At 46.7% G+C, this 21792-nt stretch overlaps 2 long non-coding RNA genes across 2 annotated transcripts; both read left to right on the forward strand.

The window, feature by feature from the left end:
- Positions 1–13411: 13411 nt before the first annotated feature.
- LOC146581460 (uncharacterized) lies at positions 13412–14680 on the forward strand. The gene is made up of 2 exons (XR_014893433.1): positions 13412–13633; positions 14016–14680. It is a non-coding gene; the product is annotated as an uncharacterized LOC146581460 (long non-coding RNA).
- Positions 14681–18514: 3834 nt separating this feature from the next.
- On the forward strand, positions 18515–20016 carry LOC146581461 (uncharacterized). Its single transcript, XR_014893436.1, has 2 exons — positions 18515–18969; positions 19352–20016. It is a non-coding gene; the product is annotated as an uncharacterized LOC146581461 (long non-coding RNA).
- The last annotated feature ends 1776 nt before the right edge of the window (positions 20017–21792 follow it).

Genomic DNA, 21792 nt, shown 5'->3' on the forward strand with positions numbered 1-21792 from the left:
AGAACCTGCTGACACACGAACCTTTTTTTCCTCTATATAAGCTGTTTTGTACTGAATAAACCTTTGAGTTGGTTTGGGAAGGCAACCTGAAGCAGTCTGTGTTTCCTTGTTCTCCCAAGCTACTCCCGGCGCTGTAACTAACCCAGCTGAACAGCATACTTGAGCGTTACTTTGAATAATTAGGAATCTTATAAGGAAAGGACAAAACTCTGCTTATCGGTGCTCACGCCTTGGAGGGAAACCGGGACGGAGATTTTCTCTTCACTGGATATCACGGATATTTAAATAGATTTGCTTATGCGGCCAGGAGATCGTTTCTCTTGCCTTCCCTTTTGCCAGCACATGCAGGACTAAACCGATTCAAAACTCTATCCGGTTAGTCGTCACGCATGGACCCTGCTTCCGGTCAGTCCAGCTAACGTAAAGCTACAAACATCTCTACTGTTTAGGCTACGTCCACACGTACACGGGTATTTTTAAAAACTGAGATTTTCCGTTTTCGTTTTAAAAAATAATCCCGTCCACACGTAAAGGCAGAAATGAAGGAAAACGCTGCTAGGAACATGCCAAACCAACAGGTGGCGATGTAGTCCTAACCGTGTAGAAATGTTGGCCAATCAGAAGTCTAGAAGCCTCGGCGGGAAAAAGTAAACAAAGCTGGGGCATAGAAGCAGAACCCAGTCATATGTGTTAAGGCAGCGTCCCCAACCCCCGGGCCTCGGACCGGTACCGGTCCGTGAGTCGTTTGGTACCGGGCCGCGAGAGTCGAGGCTCAGGTGTGAAATGTATAGTTTTCAGGGTTTTTAATTGGTCTTCAGCGTTATTTTGTTATCATTCTTTTTTTTTTTTTTTTTTTTTTTTTTTTCTTTCTTTTTTTTCTTTTTTTAAATGACATCAGAAACAGCAGTATGCGACATTACGTGATGGCAGAGCTTCAGTTCATCCTTTGTCATTTTTTTTTTTTTTTTTTTTAATAAATAGGACAGGGGGAATGAATGAGAGAGAGAGGGGGAGAGAAAGAAAGAAAACCCAAGGGGAGAAGAGACGGTGAGAAGGGGGGGGAAGAGAGACAAAAAAAAAAAAAACTCCTGGGTCACCTGTATGGAGAAAAAACAAACAAACAAACAAACAAACAAACAAACAGAGGAGACAGCAAACAACAAAGAGCAACATAATAATAGAGAAAACAAAGCACCATCACAATAAACTAGCTAGTCATAGATATCAGTATTTACTAAGTAATAAACGATATTGTGCAGCACGCAAGATAGACAGCGCACAGTGTGCTTTGAGGCAGCAGCCAAGAAAGCTTTAGTCCGCGTCTGTGAATACCCATGTGTGCATACCTGTGTGGATCAGCATGCTTGCATTCCAAAGGTTTCTCCATGTAATGATCTGCTAGGGAGTGTGGGGGGGCCACAGCCCCGTCCTCCAGGGTGTGAAGCGGGTATGGAGGAGATCAAAACTCCAGACATCCAGAGGCCCCCAGAACACAAGAGACCATGGAAGACCAACAGAGGGGCAGCCGCGCCACTGTTCCAGTAAGAGCTGAGGAGAGTCCCAGATGAGGGCTCACTCAGCAGCCGCGGAGCAGAAGCCAGGGGGGGTTGCAGTGACGCGCCCGTGAGCTCCGCCGGCCCCCAGCTGCGCCTGAGTGACCGAGCCCTAGGCCGAGAGGCCGGGGGCACCCCACCTCCAAAGGGGCCCGAGCGAGCCCCAGGCCCCAGGCCCCGACAAGCGGCCGCCAAGGAGTGAGCCGGTGTGTACCCGGACGCCCACCCCCAGACACAAAGAACCACCAACACACCGACACCTGAGGGAGTCCGCCACCGGCAGGGGAAGTGGTGGTGGGTGGAGATAGGCCTCCAAACCTTGGAGGGCCTGAGGTGTCCCCAGAGAGGTGGCGTCTGATACCCAACCTGACATATAGACACAGACATACAGGCACACACAGACACAAACATCCATTCCCACCCTCATGCTCTCATATGCACTCACTCCACACTCAACCAACGTGGAGACAGACATAAAGAGACGCTGTACACACAATCACACTCCCCAAGCGTACTCTACAAACCGGGTCTAGGTACCCTTGCCCCTGGAGGGGGGAATTGCACCCAGACCCAGGTGGTGTTACCCTTTTCCCTGCGGTGGGGAGAGGCAGACCACCCCGACTCCGCAGCAGCAGGGAGGCCCCACACCCCAGACCGCAGTCGGACGGCCAACTCCTCCTACTAGCCCCCCCGCTCCAGCAGGCCGCAGAGAATGGGGGTGGGAGAAGACTCCAAACCTCCCTCCACCCGCTCATTGTAGTGTTGATGCATATGTGTTCTAAGGTGCAATTAAAACCCAGGAGGGCATGGAGCTACCTGCCAAGGAGCAGCAGGTAAGCGCATGGTCCCTCCTGCTAGCCCTCAATGACTAAGTGTATTTAAAATTGAGAGGTGGGCAACGACGTCAGGGGTGAGGTATACACCCTGATGGTGGTTTGGACTCCGTGATTGTGCCCACCCCCAAGATCCTATATGTATGTGTAATGAGAGTGTGAATAATGTGAATGTCTAAGTTGTGGGATAAAATTGAGGCAGAGGCAGCCAGAAGGGGACAGGGGGGGGGGTAGCCTCCTCTGCACCCTGGTGACATACCCCCACTCCAAGGCCCTGCATGTGTGGGTGGTTGTGGAGGAGCGGGAAGAGGGAGGCAGCTGGAGATGGGGAGGGAAGGAAGGGAGGGGCAGGTAACCCCTCCCTGGGGCCAGCTCCCCCGCTGACCCCAGTAGGCACTCCCACCCTCCGCGACCCGCCAGGGAAGGGGGGCCCAGGCCCATCAGACCGGGGCCCAGTGCAGTAGCGCCCCCCGGCTCCACAGAGCCCTGGACAGTCCACCCAACCCCACCACAGAGAAAACTGCACCCACCCCACCAACCACACATCTTCCAGACTACATAAGACGGTAAACGCCCAGGCTGAGATCTTCCTCCACCTCTCCTGTTATCATTCTTATCGTTTACTCGGTTTTCCTGGGTCTTTTCACGTGTGTTATGAATAAATCTTCTTTTTTTTGGTACCGGTACTAGTTTTATTTTGTTGTGTTTATCCGCGACACCTTAAAGGCCGGTCCGTGAAAATATTGTCGGGCATAAACCGGTCCATGGCACAAAAAAGGTTGGAGACCGCTGTGTTAAGGGACAGTAACTGTGTGTGTATATGTGTCTTCAACCTTTCCCTCTCTCTGTCTGTAGTCCCAGCCTGCTTCAAAGTGGCCACCATCGTCCCTGTACCCAAATCCTCCACCATCTCCTCATTGAACGACTGGCGACCTGTAGCCCTGACCCCCATCGTAAGCAAATGCTTCGAGAAGCTGGTCAGGGACTTCATCTGCTCTGCACTACCCGACTGACTGGACCCTCTACAGTTTGCATACCGCCACAACAGGACCACTGATGATGCCATAGCCCTGACACTACACACTGCCCTGTCACACCTGGAGAAGAGAGACACGTATGTGAGAATGCTGTTTGTAGATTACAGCTCAGCATTCAATACCATCGTTCCCTCGAAGCTGGACAGGAAACTGCAGGATCTAGGACTGAGCAGCTCCCTCTGCAGCTGGATCCTTAGCTTCCTGTCTGACAGACGCCAAGTGGTCAGACTGGGCAGCATCACCTCATCCCCCATCACACTGAACACTGGTGCTCCACAGGGGTGTGTACTGAGCCCTCTCCTGTACTCACTCTACACCTACGACTGCACAGCCACTAACAGCTCCAACATCATTGTGAAGTTTGCGGACGACACTACAGTGGTGGGTCTTATCACCAACGGTGATGAGACGGCTTACAGGGAGGAGGTCAGCGCCCTGACCCACTGGTGTCAAGACAACCATCTCACCCTCAACGTCGCAAAGACAAAGGAGTTGATAGTGGACTTCCGGAGGTGCAGAGAAGTACACACCCCCATCACCATCAGCGGCGCTGCTGTGGAGAGAGTGAGCAGCTTCCGGTTCCTTGGTGTACATCTGGCTGAGGATCTTACGTGGTCAGTACACACAAACAAAACAGTGAAGAAGGCGCAGCAGCGCCTCTTCTTTCTCAGGAGACTGAAAAGATTCCTCAGGACCTTCTATCACTGTGCCATTGAGAGCATCCTCACTGGATGCATCACCACCTGGTATGGCAACAGCACCGCCTACAACTGCAAAGCTCTCCAGCGAGTAGTGCGGTGCTCTGAACGGATAATTGGAGGTGAGCTTCCCTCCCTCCAAGACATCTACAGGAAGCGCTGCCTGAGGAAAGCAGGGAGGATCATCAAGGACTCCAGTCACCCCAGCCATAAACTGTTCAGACTGCTTCCATCAGGAAGGAGGTTCTGCAGCATCCGGTCCCGTACCAGCAGACTGAGAGACAGCTTCTTCCACCAGGCCATCAGACTGCTGAACACGTTATAGACACCTCAGCTTCACTACTGGAACTTTAACATTATGCACTCCATACTGTACAGTAACGCCACTGTTTTGCACAATATCCAACTAACAACCTCTGTATATTTTATATATTTTATTTATTGTTTACTCTATTTAATTTGTAAAATATGTGTATACACACACACACACACACACACACACACACACACACAGAAAAATATTTAGTATACACATCCAGAAATGCATATACTATTATATATTGTACATATATTTATTAGTTTCAGATGTAGCCATTCTTGTATTTTGCTTGTTTACATTATTGTATTTTGCACAACTCTGTTGCTTGTGAAGCTCGCACACAAGAATTTCACTCATATATGCTGTACCAATGTACCTGCACATGTGATGTGACAATAAAAGTGATTTGATTTGATTTGATTTGATTTTGGTTATATGTAAGCATATAAACACTGCAGAGAGTACAAGTAACAGTAACAGTATTGTCGAAATTCATTTCACCGAAACAATAACGTGGCGCACTGTGTGACGTCAAAAAAGGCGCACACCTTTCAAAAATATCCACCCTGGCCAGAGTTTTTAAAAATCTCAGTTTTCAGTGACCAAAAACGGCATTTACGTGTGGGCGAGGGTGTAAAGAAAATAGAAAAATCTGCGTTTTAAAAATTACCCGGGTACATGTGGACGTAGCCTTAGACTGGTATTTTTGAAAACAGAGATTTTCCGTTTTCGTTTTTTTTTAAAAAAAATCCCGTCCACACGTGCAGTCTTGAGAAAAATATCTCAGTCCACGTGTAACCCCCCCTCCAAACAAACAAAAACAAAGGCAAATGCTGTAAGGAGCATGCCAAAGCAACAGGTGGCGATATAATCCTAACCTTGCAGAAATGTTGGCCAATCCGAAGTCTTGAAGCCAGGGCGGGAAAGCATAAACAAAGACGGTGGAACTGAAAGAGTTAGTACAAAAAGAAAGAACAGTCATTGAAGGATTTGAACCAAAGGCAAAAAATAGTGTAACAATGGTTAAATGTTATTTTACAGTGACATGTTGGTTATCTCTGCACACTGTTGTTATTTCTTTAAGATACATGTTTGGTTGTGCTGCAGGAAAAAGGGAGTTAATGTGTGCAGGAAGGGGAGGGGGGTCCTTGTTGTTGTGTGACTGTGCGGGGCTGAAGTGAGGGGTTGTACGAGGGCACTCTTCCCGGAGTTAACGGCCCGTTTGCCTGTGTTACCGAATAAACGGACAAAATGAGATCCAACCGTCTGGTTCTTGCGAACGTTACACTGGTGTCAGAAGTGAAGAAAAAAAAAAAAACGCAGAAAACGCCCGACACCCTGTTGCTGGCGACGCTGACCGTCATGAGACACGAGGATGTTGCCGGACAAGATTAAGAAGGAGACGGAGGAGAGGGAGGTTCGCCCGCGCTCGCCTGCCCATAGAGTGAGGGAAACAGCGATGCGGCTGTCTGCTGAGCCTGGATTTTTTCGGGAACTTTTCGCACAGTCGCCGCGATTCCGGTGGGAGGGAGTCGACCTCGCTTGGCGCACCGTCACGTGATGTAAACAAGCATGGCGGCGCCCAGCAAGCTGCGGCGAATATAAAAACGCCTAAGTTCAGCGGCAAGACGCCATGGGAAGTGTTTATTGCACAGTTTGAGCTGTTAGCTGTTGCAGCTGGCTGGTCTGAGGAACATAAAGCTTTCCAATTGGCTTTGTGCCTGTGTGAGGATGCAGCTGCATGCCTGCTGCTGCTGACCGAGGAACAAAGGGGAGATTATGATGCTCTGGTTGGGGCACTTCAGAGACGTTTCGGGCAGTATAACCAACCAGTGCTGCTGAGGTCAGAGTTCCACAACAGACGCAGATTGCCAGGAGAGCCCCTTCGCATTTTGGCCCATGAAGTCGAGTGTCTTTGCCGGAGGGCGTATGACAGCATGCCACCATCAGTGCAGGCGGAGTTAGCTCGGGACCAGTTCCTGCAGGCCCTGAGCCCTAAAGAGCTCCGTATGCAAACTCAGCTTGCTCGGCCGGCCACACTCAGTGCAGCCCTGGAGCTAGCGTTGGAGAGGGAGATGCTTGCAGGATCCTCTGGGGGCGCTGATGACACATGTGGTGAGGGCTATGTCAGCACCTGTGGAGCAGATGGAGATGCCAGCGGGCCTGAGCAGTTTGGTTCAGACGGCTTCTCGGCATTCGCCTTCCCCTCGGGCTGGACCACGCCGCCGACCACAGAGCTGCTGGGGATGTGGACAAGTCGGACACCTCATCAGGCAGTGCCCCAAGCTTGCAGCGGTTCAGGGAAACGCTCAAGGGCCCGTGTAGGTGGGAGTACACGGGCCAGGGAGATCGACATCCCCACACCACCGCCATTTCCACCTGGTGCGGTCATCGCTGTGGGCTGGACCCAGGTTGGCGACTTTTGCCATGTTCCAGTGATGATTGCGGGGGTGTCCTCTACGGCCCTTCTGGACACGGGGTCCAATGCAACGCTGGTCCGACCCGATGTCGTCCCAACCAGAGCTGCTGTGCAACCAACTAATGTGCGACTTAAGACTGTGACCGGTGATCTGGCCCCAATTAGAGGGAGGGGAGTGTTCCAGTTTAAGGTTGGGGACTTCGGTGTGCCTTATGCTGCCTGGGTGGCTGACATGCAGGACGCCTGCATCCTTGGGCTGGTGGTGGTCAGAGGGCCCGATGGCGCCAGTGTCCGGCAGCCTCGCCTCTGTCAGTGCGCCCCAGGGTGGCTGTGGCTACAATGTAGCTTGCCATCACCAGTGTGTGAATGGGTGGATGACTGGATATGTAAAGCGCTTTGGGGTCCTTAGGGACTAGTAAAGCGCTATATAAATACAGGCCATTTACCATTGGGCTGGATTTTTTGCGAGCCATTGGTGGTGTACTGGACTTAGGCAAAGGCTTCCTCATACTCCCTGATGGGAAGAAGGTGCAGCTTATTCCTCCCCCGGTCTGCCCACCTCCACCTCGGAGACCCCCGCAGACCCGCCAGCAGAACAGCAAGCGGGGGAGGAGGAGAGGCTCTCAGCAGTGAGGAGCATCTGGTCAAAGAACTGTGAGGGGCTGACTCCACAGCAGCAAGAGAGTCTATGGCAGGTACTGAGAGAGTTTAGTGACATTTTTGCCCTGAAAGAAAGTGATGTTGGCTTGACACACTTGGTAGAACACGTCATTGAGACCGGGGATGCCCAGCCTATTAAAGTGCGCCCCCGCCGCCTGCCCCTGGCTCATGAGGAGGCTGCTGACAGAGAGTTGTGTGAAATGATGAAGGCGGGCATCATAGAGCCATCTGATAGCCCGTGGGCCTCCGCTGTGGTGATGGTGCCTAAGAAAAAAAGCCCAAGGATGCGTTTCTGTGTGGACTACAGACCACTCAACAAAGTGATGAAAAAGGACTCTTACCCCCTTCCCAGGATTGATGAGTCTCTCAATTTAGTAGCTGGATCCTCCTGGTTCTCCACCCTGGACCTGCGGAGTGGCTACTGGCAGATGCCACTGGCCCCTGAATCCAGACCGAAGACAGCCTTCTGCACTAACAGGGGACTATGGCAGTTCAAATTCCTGAGCTTTGGTCTTTGCAACGCTCCTGCTACCTTCGAGAGGCTTATGGACAGTGTGCTGGCTGGTGTCCCACAGCAACGGTGTCTGGTTTACCTGGATGATCTTCTAGTACACGGGAGCTCCTTTGATGCTGCCCTGGATGCCCTGAGACACGTGTTGGGGAGGGTAGCGGCTGTAGGCCTGAAGCTGCACCCCGACAAGTGCCACTTCATGAGGAGGGAGGTGGAGTTTCTGGGCCACAAGCTGGGTCATGAGGCAATCAGCACTTTGGAGGAAAAAATTCACACCATTACTGAGTGGCCCACACCAGCAGACCAGAAACAGCTCAAAAGCTTCCTAGGACTGGCGTCTTATTACAGGAGGTTTGTGAAGGGCTTTTCCTCTATAGCTGCACCACTCTTCCGCCTGCTGCAGAACTTCATCTGGACTGTCAGCAGGCATTCAACACCCTCCGCAGATCGCTGACAGAGTCCCCAGTCCTTGCCCCCCCTGACCCCACCCTGCCTTTTGTCCTGGACACTGACGCAAGTAATGTGGAGCTGGGAGCGGTGTTGTCGCAGGTTGGGCCGGAAGGTGAGAAGGTGGTGGCGTACTTCAGCCGGGTCCTGAACAGGAGTGAGCGGCGCTACTGTCTCACACGACGAGAGCTGCTGGCCGTGGTGGCAGGGGTGAGACACTTTAAATACTACCTGTGTGGCACATCATTTGTTATCAGAACTGATCATGCTGCCCTCCAGTGGCTGATGTCTTTCAGGGAGCCAGAGGGACAGGTGGCTTGCTGGCTGGAGGAGCTCCAAGCCTTCAATTTCACTGTGGAACACAGAGCAGGGACGCACCATTCTAACGCAGACGCCCTCTCTCGCCGCCCATGTGCTGCAGCTGGCTGCCGTTACTGTGAGAAGCGAGATGAGATAGAGCGGGAACTTACAACAATAGACGGAGCAACACAGCTCGCCTGCAGGGCTCTTCTGGTGGTGGATGCAGTGGAGTGGAGGGCACGGCACGAACAAGACACTGACCTGCTGCCGGTCCTGCAGTGGCTGGAGAGGGAGGAGCAACCCCTTTGGGAGTGGTCACTGGGTTTTCCATCTGTACCAGGGGGCTGTGGGCCAAGTTTGCAGCTCTCAGGCTGAAGGAGGGGGTGTAGGAGCGTGCTTGGAAGGATCCTGCCACGGGGGAGGAGAGGTGGCAGGTTGTGGTGCCAAGGTCGCTGAGGTCAGCTGTGCTGGAAGCCTGCCATGGGAGCGCTGGCTCCGGCCACTTTGGGGTCTCCAAGACCCTCCGCCGCCTCCGCCAGGGCTACTACTGGGGTCAGCAGTGGAGGGATGTGGAGGACTTTTGCCGCAGCTGTGATGCATGTTCCTCACACAAAGGGCCACAAGACCAGTCCCGGGCGCAGCTTCAGCAGCAACCAGCAGGAGCCCCAATGGAGCGAGTAGCTGTGGACGTCATGGGCCCATTTCCTCGCACAGACAGAGGAAACCGCTATGTCCTTGTGGCCATGGACTATTTTACCAAGTGGCCGGAAGCATATGCCATCCCAGATCAGGAGGCTGAGACTGTCGCTGATGTATTAGTGGAGGGGATGTTCAGCCGCTTTGGAACAGCAGAGACCCTCCACAGTGACCAGGGGCGTAACTTTGAGTCCAAGGCATTTGCTGCCATGTGTGAACGCCTTGGGATTAAGAAGACCTGCACCACCCCACTTCACCCCCAAAGCAATGGACTGGTGGAAAGGTTTAACAGGACGCTGGCCCAGCAGCTAGCCATCCTTACCTCAGAACACCAACGGGACTGGGACTACCATCTTCCCCTTATCCTCATGGCCTACAGGTCGGCAGTGCAAGACTCCACCCAATGTACGCCTGCCCTGCTCATGTTAGGGAGAGAGCTGAGAACTCCTGCAGAGTTGGCTTTTGGGAAGCCCCCGGATGCGCCAGAGGCACCACCAGGCCGGGACTACGCAAGGAATCTGCAGGACCGGCTGGATTCTGCACATTCCTACGCCCGGGAGCAGCTGGCGAAGGCAGGCCTGCGCCAAAAGAGGAATTATGACATCACCACTAAGGGGAGGCACTTCCGTGCTGGGGAGCTGGTGTGGGTCTACAGCAAAAAGAAGAAAGGACGGTGTCCTAAACTGGATAGCAGCTGGGTGGGGCCCTGCAGCGTCCTGGAGCGAGTGGGGGAAGTTGTTTACAGGGTGCAGTTGCCTCCTAGAGGGAGGAAAGTGGCGCTGCACAGAGACCGGATGGCCCCCTACAGAGGGCAGTCCCTCCCCTCCTTCCCTGAGGGACGTGTACAGAGCTCCCATGACCCTGCACAGAGGGACCCCCGGCCGGAGCTGCGTTCCCCTCCCTCGGACTCTTCACCTCAAAGCCCCGAAGCTCCGTGTACACCCCAGGGGCTCAGGAGGTCAAGGAGGGAACGTAGGCAACTACCCCGCCTCAGAGACTGTGTTGTTCCCTCGGGGACGAGGAACTTATTGCTGGGGGGGCAGTGTAACGATGGTTAAATGTTATTTTACAGTGACAAGTTGGTTATCTCTGCACACTGTTGTTATTTCTTTAAGATACATGTTTGGTTGTGCTGCAGGAAAAAGGGAGTTAATGTGTGCAGGAAGGGGAGGGGGTCCTTGTTGTTGTGTGACTGTGCGGGGCTGAAGTGAGGGGTTGTACGAGGGCACTCTCCCCAGAGTTAACGGCCTGTGTTACCGAATAAACGGACAAACTGAGATCCAACCATCTGGTTCTTGCGAACGTTACAATATCATGAGCAAAAAAGGGCAGTCATGATTACAAAATAGGGAGGTTTCTTTTTTTTTTAACATAGATTAAACTCGTTAAATAAAACAACAAGTTTATGTCTGTGAAGGTTCTCAGTCATCCAGGTCATCGTAGTCAAAGGAGCTTGCAAAGAAAAGCGTCTGGACTTCTTTAAGTTACTTGAAGACGTTTCAGCTCTCATCCGAGAAGCTTCTTCAGTTCTAAGGTCAATCTGGGACTCTCCACCATTTGACCTTAGAACTGAAGAAGCTTCTCGGATGAGAGCTGAAACGTCTTCAAGTAACTTAAAGAAGTCCAGACGCTTTTCTTTGCAAGCTCCTTTGACAACAAGTTTATGGGCTTTCATGTTATTCACAAGTTTCAGCAATTTAGCCCAGAGTTTAAAGTCATTCAGCCATCTGTTTATACATGGTTTAGCTTTTAAGTATCTGCATTTGTGAATAAAAAATTTTCCCATTAACAAAAACGTCCTAATCAACAGGTCAAAATCTGCATTCTCAGCAAATATTCCAAATTTTATTACTGTCACCGTCAAATGTGGTAACTGAATTCTCCTGGACTGTAGCCAGCTCCACATGTCAGTCCAGAAGGAGTGCACTGATTCACAGTAGAAAAACAAGTGATCCAGACTTTCAATATCATTTTCACAAAATGTGCAGGCGTTCACATCTACGTTAAATTTCCGTCTTAAGAATTCATTGGTTGGATAAATCTCATTTATGATTTTAAAGTGAACCTCTTTTACTTTAGGAGAAAGAGGAAGTGAAATATACTTTTTTCTTATCGCCTTAACCTCCATGGTCTCAAATTCTTTAAGGATATAATTTCTTTTAACCGGATTTGGGCAAATTTCATTTATCAAAATATTCCTGATCACTTTGTTTGTAAACCTGCTGTCACCAAATTCAACTCCAGCTATGCAGAGCTGTCTCAGTCCAGGAGAAATTTTAGAGTGCACAATATCTTCTTTTATCATTGATCTCAAAGGGACTGGGATGGCTTTCACTAGGGATTTATATCTCTTAGCAGTACATCTTACATCAAATTTCTCACAAAACGTCTCATGTATTAATAAGACCCCATTATCATCCATAAAATGAGCTACAGCCCAAATCCCTTTAGATCTCCATTCATCCATGTACACAGATTTCCTACACAAACGGATATACCTGTTGTTCCATATAGGGGTGTTGTGAGGAATAAAGTTATGTTTATAGATTAATTTCCAGTAGAGAAGGACCTGCTGATGGAAACCTGAGAGTTTAACATGTAACGAACTGCAAAGTCACAACGTAACAAAAAGTCTATTCCACCCAAGATTATATATAGATTTAATTAGTTTTGGAGATATGGGCAGAGAAAAGGCTGGATAGATTAGTCTGGACAGACTGTCCATTTTGGTTAGCAAGATTCTCCCAAACAGAGTTATGTCCATTTGCAGCCACCTGTTTAAAATAGACTTACACTTTTCTATATTGGCACAGATATTCTTATTTTCTGTTGATGTCTTATCCTTGCAAATTACAATGCCCAGATACTTCACCTCTTTTTTGATCTGTATATTATTTATTGCTTGCAGGGGACACTCGTGCAGAGCTAGAATTTCGCATTTATTAATATTCAGCTGTAGGCCAGAAGCTTTGGAGAAGTGGTTGATCACCTCTAAGGCTAAAGGAATCTGGTCCTCATTTTTTAAAAACAGGGTGGTATCATCTGCGAGCTGACTGATTATTATCTGTTCACCCATCACAGTTAACCCGTCAATGTGACTGTTTTTAATCAAAATAGACAACAGCTCAGCAACCATGAGGAACAGAAGTGGTGAGCTGCTACATCCCTGCCTTATCCCTCTATTAACCTCAAACCTTGAACATGTACCATGTTATAGCAAAACAGAGCTGTTAATGTCATTATATAGCATCTCTATAACATTGATAAATTCCTCTCCAAAACCAAAAGACTGCAGAGTTTTAAATATGAACGTATGTTCAACTGAGTCAAATGCTTTGTAAAAATCCAAGAACAAGATGTATCCTCTCTCTTGGATTATTTCACTGTACTCAAGGAGGTCCAAAACCAGCCTAATATTGTTATGCATTAGTCTTCCTTTCAAAAAACCTGATTGTGTTTCACTGATAATGTTTGAGATGCCTTTCTTTAGCCTCTCAGCTACAGCTCCAGACAGGATCTTATAGTCAGTGTTTAGTAAGGTGATGGGTCTTAAATTGTCTAAAATTCTTTTATCCTTACCCGATTTAGGGATCAGGGTTATCAACCCTTGTTTCATGCTTGGCATCAGATCTTTTTTCTCTATCCATTCCTTTAATGCATCAAACAATAAAGTTCTTAGGTCCTTCCAGAAGAATTTATAAAAATTAGTAGTGAGTCAGAACAATAATAACAAATATAAAACATCAAACAGAGAATGTGCAGCGGTACTGCAAAGAAAAGAGAGGGGTGCGAGACATTGAATAATCAAACAAAGACATTAAACATATTACAAATAGATGGTTTTTAAAGGTTTTTTGGTGTGAGAAGAAAGGATTGTATTCACATAGAGTTCAACTTCTTTCCTGAAGGTGAAAAAGTTTGGCTTCTTACTTGAGAACTTAAAAGCATTCGAGTCTTTCCTACTAGAGTCAGTATAGCCAAATAGCACATTTAGGTAAAAAAGCACAAAATCCGATAAGACATCACATAGAAGCAGAACTGAGTCGTACATGTGACAGACAGTGAGGTGGAATTATTCCTCAATATCACACTGGAATATGAAACAGCAAAAAAAACAAAACAAGAAAACGTGGACTGGGAGACTTGTCAGGGGAAATAAGGTTAGCCTACCATACATGTATAAACGAATGCCCTACTGTATTTCAGTAGCCCAATTATAGATGCCTTTAGCACCTTTAGGTTTGACCTAGTAATGATACAGCTCGGCTTCATTTCTTTAACTACTGTGTAGCTTAACCTACACGAAGTCATCATAATGACAGATTTATATTCATCTGAATCTGCAGTGTAACTGTGTTGGTGTTGAATCCCTACCTCAAGAATGTTGTAGAGTTAAAAGTATAGGAAAAGAGAACACTTAACCTAAAATATTTAAGTGTAGCACTTAAGTAAATATTAATCTTGGTATTCCACCACTGATTTATTTTTAACATTTATTGTGGTTAATTAGTTTTTCATTGTTTTATTCTACCTTTTGTCAAGGCAAAACTCAAGGGCCACAGACAGGACAGACTTGAAAGAAGAATTTCAACTGAAACACATTTGCGTAATGTTGCAGAGGTGGACATACAGATGAAGAAAAGAATTCTGGATATGATGGAGACATCTGAGAGGCGAGCTTCTGAACATCACAGTAAATTATAAGTCACTCTTGAGAGACAAGTTCAGTTGCAGATGGATTTTTACTGCTAAGACAAGTCATGCATCCACCACCACAACCTTTCAACCTGCCACCACACCATGGTGGGCACATCTATGCATGTGCACCACCACCACACGCTGTACCTGGCTCATTTCCACCCAACAGTACCATAACTGAGCTGCCAAGCAGCACACCCTACCCACCCCTACCTTTGCAGGGAGCAGGGCAATTTTTCTTCACACAAGCACTTTTGGAGGATGATATTTGAAATAATCTGCATCGTTACCTATGCTGGGAAATTAATAACTTATGTTGGGAACTTTTGGGGCTGCATCTGTATGCTCAACTGTTGGCATGTTAAATGTTTTCTATTAGCTATTATGCAGCTCAAATCCTTTGTTCAAAACAGCACTTTGACTTTGACTTAAGTGTAAGAGGTCTTCCTCCAAATAATCAGACCCAACCAATATAACCTCTTCAATAAAATTATCTTATCTTACATAAATAGGCTGTTGATTTTCTTTACTCATTTCAGTTATTACCAACAAAATAGTTGCATGTTTAATCATCTGGGAATTTACCCAGATTTATTTATTTAGACAGAGATCTTAACCCCCCCCCCCCCCCCCCCCCCCCCCCCCAATGTTCAGCACAAAGTTACACCGATGCATGTTCAGGATCACAGTGCATAGATTGTGAAGTGTCACATATCCTGACTTACAATTTCTGTAGATATAACCGTTTATATCCCTCTCCAGGCAGGCGTTGCCGATTTGCAACAGTTAAAAAACGAACACCCTGATTACCCCACATACATATTTTATTAGTTTTTTTTACTCAGAAGTACCACTGCTGGACTTGGTTGTGCATTACCAACGAAAAGTTTAATTTGAGCCTGAGAGGGATATCAGTGATGTCATGCAATCTAGTCTGTGCGTCTGTCCTTTTCCTGCTGAATTACTTCAGTGACTGTAATCTATCATGTCCCCGCAGGGTCCTTCGCATATAGGTGTAACATAGAATCAGCCAATCAAATCGCAGCTTTTCAGCCAGTGTAAAAAATTATATATATTTTTTGCACTGAATCATCTGAGCACAGGTGCCCAACCTGGCAAAGATGCCCAACGGATTTACTTTACCAAATGGGTCATCGCGGCCTTACCGTATTGGTCCATTTGATTGACCTTGGTCTTTATTGTTTATTTTATTTTCACTTGCTACACACGGGACAAACATGATAAATCAACAACTGACAATGACTAATTAATATTAAAATCTGTAACATAATGTTTGGAGTTTAGTCTGTTACTGTTGCTATTTTTACCATTTCTTCTTGGAGCAACTGTAACCCACATTATTTCCTTAGGGATTAATAAAGTATTCTGATTCTGATTGTTTCAGGATGACCTGCCATCATCCAATCACACATCTGCTTACCTGCATCTTTTGCTCGTTTCTCACTTTTCGGGTATAGAATTTCGAAAAAAACATCGGTGCAAATTATAAGTCTGTATCATGATGTCTGGTGTTTTCGTGTTTGTTGTTTTGTTTTTATTTTCTTTTATTTTGCGAGTTGGTTATTAGACGCTGCCCCAGCCACTCAGAGAATCCCCCGCCGCCCCGCCCTCTCCTCCCTGAGCCGCAAGCAGCAGGCGCACCTCGCAAACGGAGGGCGCCCTTACTCCCAGCAAATGGGCGATAGAAAACCGATCGGTGCCTGTGACATCCCCGCTATGCGCTGGCATGACGTCGGGGCAGCATGAGTGCGAGCATTTTTTTTTGCCGGTGCCGGTGCTGCCGCCCCTCACCACGATGCCGCCCCGGGCAACTGCCCGTATCAAAAACAGCTTCTGGTGGCCGGTATTGACAACTAACTCTTATGACTGTCTTGCTTCTCCGTAGCGTGTTTGGCATTTTTTAACCTTTATTTTTAAAAAATAAAATTTTTTCCATAAAATACATTTCGAGAAAGATTTCATTGCTATTATAATTAGGCCTTTAGATTGGCACCAAGGTTGATTTTGATTCATCATTATGTTTTTTGCAGGGGCACAGTAAATGTAATAATCATAACCTATAATGGTATATGATGTTTTTCACTTTTTCCACACTAAATGTTTATTACCTTGCTAACGTAAATAAAATTACAAGCTCAGTTTGAACTAGAAAAACATTTATTTTAGAAAGATAAACATGAACATTTATGTTGTTGGGGATGGGGAGAGAGACAGACAGGGAGAGAGGTAGTATGTGTCTGGGTGTGAGAGTCCTGCTCAGACGGCACAGTTGTTACAAATGGACACACTGTGGTCCTTGCATGTATGCTTCTCACATTTGCAGCAGGTGTTGAAAACTCTTCTTTTGTCTTTGCAAAGTTCGCACTGCCTCCTGCTCTTACATTTAATGATGGGAGAGTGGCCTGTAGCCGCTGCAGCAGTAGTCAGATTTGTGACTACTGCTGCAGCGGCTGATGAGCGAGGAAGGTGCCCTCTCTTTGCTATGTGTGGGTTCACCAGCATTTCTCCCACTTCTTCAATGAAGACCCTCCGTCTGTGTCCTTTCTGCTTCGGCCAGGATGACTCGATTGATGTCCACAGGACGTAGGCATTGTAAAGTGAAACATCAAGGACGTTGTGGAAGAGGGCCAGTGGCCAGTAATTTGTTCTCCTCCTGCAGGAGTAGGTGCCAACAACCTAACAAAAAAAGAAGCATAAAACATACATATATATTAGACATGAATATGAGCAAGAATGAATAAATATATGCATAACTGGTTCGTAATGACACCTACCATATCAAGGTTGTCGACACCTCCTTTGCATTTGTTGTAATCTTCGATTATTACAGGCTTTCTCTTCCCTTCTTTGCTCACGTCTGGGCGGCGGTGTTTTGTGCTTAGTAGCAGCACATTCTTGCCCCGTCGGGGGATGTAAGACACAAGTGTGTGGGTGTTTGTAAAAGCAAAGATGGAGGAGAAGATCTCTCTCTTTTTTGCCTGGAGCAAATGAGGTGGAAGCTCAGGCTTGTTTTGGCGAATTGTGCCAACCAGGGCCATTTTCCTCTTGAGTAGCTCATCTGCCAGTGCACAGGAAGTGAAAAAATTATCACAGGTGACGACGTGTCCCTGGAGCCCCTCTGTCATGTCCAGGACCACCCTCATCCCCTGGTTGACTTCAACACGATCTGGAGCTGCTTTGCCCGTGTACACCTGCAGTCTCCATGCATAGGATGTTTTGACATCACAGGCTGCCCAAATCTTGATACCATATTTGGCCGGCTTCTTTGGCATGTACTGCCTGAAGCTACACCTGCCTTTGAACGCGACGAGTTGTTCATCCACACAGAGATCTCTGTCTGGGCTGAACAGCATCTCCAGGCGGTGCGTCCACATATTCCAGACTTTGCGGAAGGGAGCCATCTTGTCAACATGGCGTTGGGGGCGGGATAGCTTATCATCGAACCGCAGTGCTCTGCTGATGTGGTGAAACCTGTTCTCGGACATCGTAGCCCGGAAAATGCTCCGTCCCCATTTTTCACTCCAGAGGCTCTTCGTTGATTCGTGTTTTGACCTGTAAACACCGGACAAAACGAGCAGCCCCACATAAGCCCGAAACTCCTCTGCGTCTATATCTCGCCAGCCGGGAATTTTGCGATTCCCATGCAGGTTTGTCATGGACACAATATGCTTCACGATCTCATCCGTTAGAAACAGCGCGAAGCTGGATATGGGGTCAACGATTCGGAGAGTGGCATAGCGTGTAGGTCCCGGGGTCAGACCAGTGGCTGCTGGGATGTAGCGGAACGTCTCAGCGTTTGTGGGAGACCAAGATATTTTTCCATTTTTTGACGTCCATGCTGCTTCATCAATTTTCTCTCCGTTTTCATCTCCAGCCGCTGCTGCTTCATCAATTTTCTCTTCGCTTTCATCTTCATCCGAGTCGGAACTGGACCCCAGCTGCTCTGTTTCTGCCTCCGATACCTCTTCCTCCTCGTCCCCAGATTCCACGGGGGATAACGCGGAGCTATCCTCGTACTCAGAGTTCATGATGACTGGATATCACGGATATTTAAATAGATTTCCTTATGCGGCCAGGAGATCGTTTCTCTTGCCTTCCCTTTTGCCAGCACGTGCAGGACTAAACCGATTCAAAACTCTATCCGGTTAGTCGTGACGCATGGACCCTGCTTCCGGTCAGTCCAGCTAACGTAAAGCTACAAACATCTCTACTGTTTAGGCTACGTCCACACGTACACGGGTATTTTTGAAAACAGAGATTTTCCGTATTCGTTTTAAAAAAATCCCGTCCACACGTGAAGTTTTGAGAAAAATATCTCAGTCCACGCGTAACCCCCCTCCAACAAAACAAAAACAAAGGCAAACGCTGTAATGAGCACGCCAAAGCAACAGGTGGCGATATAATCCTAACCTTGCAGAAATGTTGGCCAATCGGAAGTCTTGAAGCCAGGGCGGGAAAGCATCAACAAAGACGGTGGAACTTTTTTTTACTTCCAACTTTATTTCTTAAGAACAATAACAACAAATATAAAAAGTTTGGCTTCTTACTTGAGAACTTAAAAGCATTCGAGTCTTTCCTACTAGAGTCAGTATAGCCAAATAGCACATTTAAGTAAAAAAGCACAAAATCCGATAAGACATCGCATAGAAGCAGAACTGAGTCGTACATGTGACAGACAGTGAGGTGGAATTATTCCTCAATATCACACTGGAATATGAAACAGCAAAAAAAACAAAACAAGAAAACGTGGACTGGGAGACTTGTCAGGGGAAATAAGGTTAGCCTACCATACATGTATAAACGAATGCCCTACTGTATTTCAGTAGCCCAATTATAGATGCCTTTAGCACCTTTAGGTTTGACCTAGTAATGATACAGCTCGGCTTCATTTCTTTAACTACTGTGTAGCTTAACCTACACGAAGTCATCATAATGACAGATTTATATTCATCTGAATCTGCAGTGTAACTGTGTTGGTGTTGAATCCCTACCTCAAGAATGTTGTAGAGTTAAAAGTATAGGAAAAGAGAACACTTAACCTAAAATATTTAAGTGTAGCACTTAAGTAAATATTAATCTTGGTATTCCACCACTGATTTATTTTTAACATTTATTGTGGTTAATTAGTTTTTCATTGTTTTATTCTACCTTTTGTCAAGGCAAAACTCAAGGGCCACAGACAGGACAGACTTGAAAGAAGAATTTCAACTGAAACACATTTGCGTAATGTTGCAGAGGTGGACATACAGATGAAGAAAAGAATTCTGGATATGATGGAGACATCTGAGAGGCGAGCTTCTGAACATCACAGTAAATTATAAGTCACTCTTGAGAGACAAGTTCAGTTGCAGATGGATTTTTACTGCTAAGACAAGTCATGCATCCACCACCACAACCTTTCAACCTGCCACCACACCATGGTGGGCACATCTATGCATGTGCACCACCACCACACGCTGTACCTGGCTCATTTCCACCCAACAGTACCATAACTGAGCTGCCAAGCAGCACACCCTACCCACCCCTACCTTTGCAGGGAGCAGGGCAATTTTTCTTCACACAAGCACTTTTGGAGGATGATATTTGAAATAATCTGCATCGTTACCTATGCTGGGAAATTAATAACTTATGTTGGGAACTTTTGGGGCTGCATCTGTATGCTCAACTGTTGGCATGTTAAATGTTTTCTATTAGCTATTATGCAGCTCAAATCCTTTGTTCAAAACAGCACTTTGACTTTGACTTAAGTGTAAGAGGTCTTCCTCCAAATAATCAGACCCAACCAATATAACCTCTTCAATAAAATTATCTTATCTTACATAAATAGGCTGTTGATTTTCTTTACTCATTTCAGTTATTACCAACAAAATAGTTGCATGTTTAATCATCTGGGAATTTACCCAGATTTATTTATTTAGACAGAGATCTTAACCCCCCCCCCCCCCAATGTTCAGCACAAAGTTACACCGATGCATGTTCAGGATCACAGTGCATAGATTGTGAAGTGTCACATATCCTGACTTACAATTTCTGTAGATATAACCGTTTATATCCCTCTCCAGGCAGGCGTTGCCGATTTGCAACAGTTAAAAAACGAACACCCTGATTACCCCACATACATATTTTATTAGTTTTTTTTACTCAGAAGTACCACTGCTGGACTTGGTTGTGCATTACCAACGAAAAGTTTAATTTGAGCCTGAGAGGGATATCAGTGATGTCATGCAATCTAGTCTGTGTGTCTGTCCTTTTCCTGCTGAATTACTTCAGTGACTGTAATCTATCATGTCCCCGCGGGGTCCTTCGCATATAGGTGTAACATAGAATCAGCCAATCAAATCGCAGCTTTTCAGCCAGTGTAAAAAATTATATATATTTTTTGCACTGAATCATCTGAGCACAGGTGCCCAACCTGGCAAAGATGCCCAACGGATTTACTTTACCAAATGGGTCATCGCGGCCTTACCGTATTGGTCCATTTGATTGACCTTGGTCTTTATTGTTTATTTTATTTTCACTTGCTACACACGGGACAAACATGATAAATCAACAACTGACAATGACTAATTAATATTAACATCTGTAACATAATGTTTGGAGTTTAGTCTGTTACTGTTGCTATTTTTACCATTTCTTCTTGGAGCAACTGTAACCCACATTATTTCCTTAGGGATTAATAAAGTATTCTGATTCTGATTGTTTCAGGATGACCTGCCATCATCCAATCACACATCTGCTTACCTGCATCTTTTGCTCGTTTCTCACTTTTCGGGTATAGAATTTCGAAAAAAAACATCGGTGCAAATTATAAGTCTGTATCATGATGTCTGGTGTTTTCGTGTTTGTTGTTTTGTTTTTATTTTCTTTTATTTTGCGAGTTGGTTATTAGACGCTGCCCCAGCCACTCAGAGAATCCCCCGCCGCCCCGCCCTCTCCTCCCTGAGCCGCAAGCAGCAGGCGCACCTCGCAAACGGAGGGCGCCCTTACTCCCAGCAAATGGGCGATAGAAAACCGATCGGTGCCTGTGACATCCCCGCTATGCGCTGGCATGACGTCGGGGCAGCATGAGTGCGAGCATTTTTTTTTGCCGGTGCTGCCGCCCCTCACCACGATGCCGCCCCGGGCAACCGCCCGTATCAAAAACAGCTTCTGGTGGCCGGTATTGACAACTAACTCTTATGACTGTCTTGCTTCTCCGTAGCGTGTTTGGCATTTTTTAACCTTTATTTTTAAAAAATAAAATTTTTTCCATAAAATACATTTCGAGAAAGATTTCATTGCTATTATAATTAGGCCTTTAGATTGGCACCAAGGTTGATTTTGATTCATCATTATTTTTTTTGCAGGGGCACAGTAAATGTAATAATCATAACCTATAATGGTATATGATGTTTTTCACTTTTTCCACACTAAATGTTTATTACCTTGCTAACGTAAATAAAATTACAAGCTCAGTTTGAACTAGAAAAACATTTATTTTAGAAAGATAAACATGAACATTTATGTTGTTGGGGATGGGGAGAGAGACAGACAGGGAGAGAGGTAGTATGTGTCTGGGTGTGAGAGTCCTGCTCAGACGGCACAGTTGTTACAAATGGAC

The sequence above is a fragment of the Mchenga conophoros genome, linkage group LG2 (genome assembly GCF_057382185.1).
Source record: "Mchenga conophoros isolate Kocher_MC1m ecotype Shallow Benthic linkage group LG2, M_conophoros_male_GT1.1, whole genome shotgun sequence".
NCBI lineage: Eukaryota > Metazoa > Chordata > Actinopteri > Cichliformes > Cichlidae > Mchenga > Mchenga conophoros.